Here is a 7356-nt window from a genome sequence, read left to right on the forward strand (position 1 = left end):
GTAGCACTTGCCTTGGTGGGTCTGGGGCAGTGTAATGTAATCAATCTGACAGGCTTCCCCATACTTATGTTTGGAGCACGGCCCCCCATATCACAGGGGCTTCACTCACTTTGCTTGCTTGATCTGAGCTCACATCTCACAAGCGGGGATAACCTGGGAGATGCTGCCCATGGTTAGATCCACCCTTCGGTCTCGTGCCTACTTATAGGTGGCATCTCTGCCCTGATGGCCTGAGGCATCAGGGCCCATCAAGCAAGGAACAATTGTCCCGTGTGTTGCCAATCCAAATCTATCTGTAACACCTCGATTTTTGCAGCCCGATCCACCTGCTCGTTGTTTCAGTGTTCCTCATTAGCCCAACTCTTGGGGACATGGGCATCTACCTGCAGACTTTCACAGGTAGCTTCTCTACCCAAATGGCAATGTCTTGCCATTCGTCAGTGTCGTGGTTTGAAAGCAAAATAAATGAGAGGCTCCAAGTCAGAGATACATTTTAATAGGAAGAAAGGAAAGAAAGTAAAATAAAATAGATGCAATAATACAGAAGACCACTGACAGAGTCAGAATACAACTTGAGCAGGGTGATGGAAGCAGTCCAGGTGAGGTGGTCTTCCTGAAGCAGTGATCCCGTAGAAAGGTCTGGTAGCTCTGGTCCTCTGGGAATCCAGTGGGTAAGGGCTGCTTGTACTGTCCCACATCCCAGATTATATCCAGGCTGGAATGCTTGGTTCCTCCCCCTGGGCGGAGCATCTCACAATGGGATGATGAGTCATGCAGGGGGTCCCTGATGGCCCATTAAACAGAGATAGCTCCTGGAGGGAGTTCTCCATGAGTCATGGGCAAGGCATTTGATGGGCCATTAAGAGAAGGTAATGGCCCAGAGGGAGGGGGTCTGGAAAAACACTGCCCCACCTGGATTCAACAGTTCATGAAGATGGTGATAGGATACTCGGTGCACATCCTATACTACAACCCAGGACAATTTTATAGCCTTCCTGGCCGGGGCGGTCCCTGTCCCCTTTCCCATTGCCTGGGTACAAGGGAACTTCCACTCTCTCCCACTGCCTACTCTTCTGTCCCCTCCCCTCTCATCCTACTGCCTTTTTAGTCAGATCTTCAACCCCACCCCTCTCCCAGCTCACAGCAACACGCAACAAACCATCCAGAACATATCCAAGCCACAAAGAGCAACACACGGAACCAACAACTTTCCTTCTTTAACTTAAGAACCTTTTGGCTTCAGCAAAATATCACCTCATCCTCAAAATCCCATAAAGTCTTTATTCCTCTTCCCCAAGTTCAGGAGTTTAGCATGACCTTGGCTGAGGAGCAGTCCATGTCAATTAATAAAGCTTACTAAAAAATTTCAATGGATTTATCTAGTGGCAATTGTGGATCATGTGTTTTACAGAGGGCACATAGTACGGGGGGACATGGATAGGTGGATCAGGAAATTCCCGGTATCATGCCAGTACCTCAGCCAAGGGAGAAAGGCAATGAGGAGAAAAGAAGGTTACTTGCTCCAGTTAATTGAGAAAGACCCCGTTGGATGCAGGCCTGATGGACATTGTCCCTTTGTTTGACTCCAGGGACTTTTACAGGACTCCTCTGCCTCCTTTGTGGACACGAACCTCTAGCGATGTGAATTTTACGCTCTGGGGGGTGGGAGCGGAGGGCGCCGGATCTCCCCTACCTGGGGAGGGAGGAGAATAAACCAGTGGAGAGCAGTCCAGACTGGGGCAGCTGGGGAAAATTCAGAGTCACTGGGGCCCACTGGGAGCCAGGCAGGGCAGGGGCGGGAGCGATCGGCCGGGGGCCGGCGGGGAGAAGTTCCCGCCTCAGCCGAAGCCCCTCAGGGACTGACAGTGGGGGGGCGGCGGCTCCCGCCCAACCCGCGGGCGGGGAAAAGTGCCCTCAGGGATTGGCTGGGCGGGATGGGGGCGGGGCAGGAGCGGGCCCCGCCTCAGACAAACTCCCCTCAGGGAGCGGCTGGGCCGGGACCCAAAACAGCCTCAAAACCTCCTCAAAATTTCAACAAGACTGACACAAACGGAATACATGTGAATAACTGTGAAATACTCAAGGCTATATTTTTGTTATATTTAAACAATGGCGGGGGGAAAAGGCAGATTGCGCACTCAAAGGTGGCAAAACCAAGAAAACCTCCAAAACACCTTTAAGAGTCCCTGGAAGTGAAGTAAAGTTGACTAGAAGCATAATGAATATGAAAAAATATAAATCAGTTAAAGCCAGAGTTAACGTATAATAAAAAAATGGGGGCGTGTAGAATGGGGCTTGGGGTGCTAAAAGGCCTCCAGAAAGCACCAAAAGACCCCAAGCACCACGTTCCCCTCATGTCTGGCATGGCTGTGCAGCAGCTCAAGTACAAGAGTCCTCCAGTAGCTCTGGAAGGGAAGTAGAGGGTGCTAAAAATGGGCAGGAGACAATGTTTCCTCCTTAATTGCCTTTATTAGAAAGGGGCTGGGTCAGAGGCATGCCCTACACCGGCCGCTGGGGAGTCTCGCTTCCACCGCTGAGGAGGTGGTGCCGAGTCGGTGCTGCGGAGACCGCTGCAGATCCGGGAGTTCGCTCAGCACACGGGAGCCCTCAGGAACTCCTTGGGGCTCCTCGAGTCTAGGGGTGTCTTTCCCTCGGAGTGTCTTTGAGGTCACGGCCAGACACCAGGATCAGTCAGCCAACACTTCAAGGTGTCCACAGTCCACTGCTGTCCTCCGGGGGATTGAATTCTTTGTACATTCGACTGGGCCGGGGACTGTTGGGGTCAGTTCTGTCCCAGTTTGCAGTGGGGCTCCATAATTTCCATAGGGGTGGCAACAGCAGCTTGATAGGCAGGCTGGGGCTGACAGGATGGAGGAAGATGGCTAGCAGGAAATAGAAGGATGGCTGGCGGGAAGCCAGCAGGGCAGCAGCAGCAGTCCAACTTGGGAGAATTGCTACGGCATTCTAAGGGGTTTCAAAAGGGGTACAAAACTTGCAGCTCAAGGAAGAAAAAACTCGGGCTGGGATACATATAACGTGTAACAATTCATGGGCACAACTGGGATAAATATAGCATGTAACCACTAATGGGGTATAGTTAGTAACTTTTCAACTTGAACGTTCAGCATGGGGTCGGTAGCCTAGGACGATGAGACAGGTAAGTGGGGTTTCCAAGGGAGGAGGGAGGGGACAGGATCTGGGGTACGGAACGGGGATTTTACAGCTTTTATAAACGACGTTTTAACCTCTAATGTATGGAACCTCATAACTTACAACTAGTAACTTCCTTTACTCGGCGTTGTCTAATCTTAGTTTATCACAGAGGGAAGCAGAGGGAAGCAGCATGGGAAGAACTACATTGAGAGCTGTGCAAGGACCAGTCAGGAGCTGTCAGACCTTCAGCAGGAGCTGTCGTGCTCCTTTGCAGCTCTGCTCAAGGAGTCCCAGGCTGCTCTTGTGAAAGAAGAGACTTGAATCTGCCTTGGTCTCTGAAGCTTTACTTGGCAGTGACATCCTTGGGCCGTCAGTCTCGGGAGAGTCAGGCCCTGGAGAAGGCAGGTGCAGCTCTTCTCTTCCACGGAGGATTTGTGCCCTGCTCAGAAGCCAGTTCCTGTCAACTGGGACACACAAATCCTCCTAGGACACAGGCAAACACTGCCAAAGATGAGGGCAAAAACCACTTGCCGACGCTTTTCCAAACAGACCCATATGGTTCTTGAAGGTCTGGGCCTAGTGAGGAATCTTTGATGTAAGCAGCAAGACTTTTCTTCTGCCTAGAGCACCTAATGATATATTGCCAAAGAGATAGCAGAGGAAAAAAATGCACTTGTGGCTGTCTCAGGATTCTTAATCCATTTTATGAGCCTTAAACACTGCAGCTCTCGGCTTTTCTCTGTAGGAATCTGAAAAGCCCCTCAAACACCATTTTTCTCGTCATGTGGCCGTTCTAAATGCAAACCTTTACTTTCCATGAGTATTTGTAAGCACCAAGAACCTTTTTAGCCTTTTTCTTACATCTCCCCTTTGTCAGGGAAGACAGAATTTCTGTGACTCAGGAACTAAGCACATCCCTAAAGAGCATGCAGGTCGTGAGAATGCTGAGCCTTAAAACTGATGTTGTCTGGACCAGCAACTTTGAACTCATGCTATGAGCCAGGTCCCTGCCCAGCAGGGCTCTGGGGACACGGGGGAAGGTAGGGCAGGTGCCAGGGCCAGCAGGGAGCTGGGATGGGGGAGAGCCAGGAAGGGCTTCTCCAACAGCCCCTGGAATGCTGGGCTTCTTACCCCAGCAACCGTCAACAGGCCATGGAATGTTGGAGGTTAGACCCTGGCAACTGTCAACAGGCCATGGAATGTTGGGGGGTGGACCCTGGCAACAATCAACAGCTCCTGGCTATTGGGGTTTAGACCCTGGAGCTGTCAACAGCTGGCGAACCTTGGTGCTTGGACTTTGCAAATACTGACAGCACTTTGTGTGCTGTTGACCCTGCAAAGGCCAAGGACCTTTGGAGATTGGTGTCTAGACCCCGCAAAGGCCAAGGACCTTTGGAGATTGGTGTTTAGACCCCGCAAAGGCCAAAGGCCTTTGGGCACTGGCGTTTAGACCCTGCAAAGGCCAAAGGCCTTTGGACACTGGTGTTTAGACCCTGCAAAGGCCAAGGACCTTTGGACACTTACTTTTGGTCACTGCTCGTGCCAACAGGCGGATGGAGACCCGGCGGGTGAGTGAGAAAGCTGCTGCTCTCCTTGTGCCAAGCCCAGCAGGGGCCTGGGTGGGCCTGGGCTATGCCGTGTGGAACGGTTCCCTTTGGGAAGAGCAAGGGATTCACAGTTGGCTGTTTCAGAGCTGGCAGTAGCTTTGGTGCTTTCCATGGGGACAGGCGTGGGAGGGAATGGGAGGCTCCTGGCCATCCCAGAGCACAGCCACATCGCCTCCTCCATCCTTGTCCCCCTGGAGGCCGTGGGCACAAACAAGGGAGCAGCTTTTCCTTGCCTTCCCCTCAGCCCAATTTACAGCACAGCCTCAGCGCTTCCCAGAGGCAAGAATGGGTTTCTCCCAGACATGTCCGAGATGATCTCCAGTGGCCTGGAGGAGGCCACAGGGATAACAGGAAGATGCTCCAGGGGCTGGAGCACCTGTGCCAAGGGGAAAGGATGCAAAGTTGGAGATGTCCAGCCTAGAGAAGGTTCCAGGATGACCTTACAGCCTCTTGCAATGCATGAAGGGGCTTCAGGATAGCTGGAGAGGGACTTAAGCCAGGAGCCTGCAGGGACAGGACAAGAGACAGTGGCTTACCACTGAGACAGAGCAGGGGTGGATGGGATATTGGGAGGGAAATCTGCCCTGTGAGGGTGCTGAGGCCCTGGCACAGGTTGCCCAGAGAAGCTGTGACTGCCCCTGGATCCCTGAGAGTGTTCAAGGCCGGGTTGGATGGGGCTCCGGGCAGTTCCCCTCCTGGTGCTCTTAGAAGTGATGAGACACCTTCCAGCATGTTCATTTGTGCTGCTGTCAAACTACTGGGCTGAAAATATTCCCCGGGGGGGGGGGGGGGGGGGGGAAGAAGAGCTCTGCTGGAATTGCTGTGCTCTGGGACAGGCTGGGAAGCACTTAGAGGCCACTGCCTCAGGGGCAGCCATGCAGTCTGAGCATGCTCTTCCCTGTGCTCTTCCAGGGAGCTCGAGGGCTTTCTCACCAGGGACGTTCCTCCCGAGCCCCTGAGGTGAGTAAACTGTGCTGAGCTGGCCGGGATTTTGAAACCGCTTCTCCGTTAACGGACACTGCTTCTTGTGGGAGCAGAAGAGGCATCTCAGTGGTACTTTGGAATAGGAACAGAATACCTGACTAACAGCTGGACGTGGGCTTGCAGGGGCTGTTAGACAACAGTGACAGCATGGCCAATTCCATCATCTCAACTGGGAGCACCTTCTCAACTCTGACATCCACTGATGCGCAGTATCCCTTTAAATTGGTTCGGAAAGCCACGGAGAATTGTGAGCGCTTGCAGAGACGTTTTGAGCTAATGGCAGAGAAATGCCGGACGCTCAGAAGCCGCCATGAGAACATAGACTGTCTGGTAGAAGAAATAAGAAGGTGAGCATTTCCCCCTCCTCCTCCTGTCTGGGTTTTTCATGCTCTACTGTGACTCCCAAGGCCGTGTGGGAGGTGCACAGCCATGTTGGCACAGAAGACTCCTTCTGGTTGTGCTGCTTCCCTGAATTCTGTTCTTTGTGTGCCCCTGCCCAGCCACTGCTTCTCGCTGCAAGAAGGCAAAGTCCTGCCTTCCTTTCCCTTTGCCTCTGGAGGATTTCCTGGGAGGGAAAGAGCAAGGTCTTCCTTAGCCCACTGCCCCCTGCTCCATGCTGGAGTGCTGAAAATGGGATTGGGAACTCTTCGGGCCTCTTGGTTCTTCTGACTGTGCCTTGCCTCTGCAGTGACTGTGAAAACTTTGAGAAGTCCAAGGAAATGCTGCATCAATGCATTGGGATCCCGGAGCCAGGAGCCTTTTTTCTGCGTCAGAAGAACACCAAGCAGCAGAAGGAAGCGTCAGCCCAGGCAGAAAAGGCAGAGCAGCAGGACAGGATGGAGGTTGGTTTTGGAAATGAGACTGGTTTTCCGTTGAAAACTTGTCTTGGCCCTTCTTGTACAGTGGAGGACTTGGCTGCACTCGAGGGACAAGACCCATCATTGCAGAGCCAGTGGGAAGTCAAGAGGCAGACATTGGAGTAATTGCAGCTTCAGAGGAATCTGCTGGGGCAAAAGAAGGATGATGTTACCGTGGCTCTGGACACCTTATTCCGAGGCAGCACCCGTGGGACTGGGAGTTGTGCCAAGCACTTCAGCCCAGATACTGTTTCTGGCAGTAGAAGACAGGGACACTGCGGTGCACACCTGGCTGAAGGCGGCATACGCATTTATTAGCCAGGGATAGGCATGTTCATGAGCAAAGTGTTGCCTGCTTCTGCAGAATTTGTTGCTTTGGGCAGCCACAGAGCCTCTAAAACAGGGAACAGAGCTGGGGAAGGGTCTGGAGCACAGGTGTGATGAGGAGCAGCTGAGGGAGCTGGAGGGGCTCAGCCTGGAGGAAAGGAGGCTCCGGGGGCACCTTCTTGCTCTTTACAACTCCCTGTGACAGGAAGGTGCAGCCAGGTGAGGGTCGGGCTCTGCTCCCAGGGAACAAGGGACAGGACAAGAGGAAATGGCCCCAGGCTGTACAAGGGGAGGTTTGCGTTGGGTGTTACAGGAGAGCTGCGAGAGAAGGGCTTGTTTCCGACGGTCTGTCACACAGTCTCAGTTCTGGGGTATGTGGTAGATTTGGCAAATACACAGCAGAGGTTTTGCTCTGCTGAATCTCAGCT

Source organism: Chamaea fasciata, unplaced genomic scaffold (assembly GCF_029207755.1).
Source record: "Chamaea fasciata isolate MVZ Bird 193981 ecotype frontalis unplaced genomic scaffold, bChaFas1.0.hap1 SCAF_17, whole genome shotgun sequence".
Lineage (NCBI taxonomy): Eukaryota > Metazoa > Chordata > Aves > Passeriformes > Sylviidae > Chamaea > Chamaea fasciata.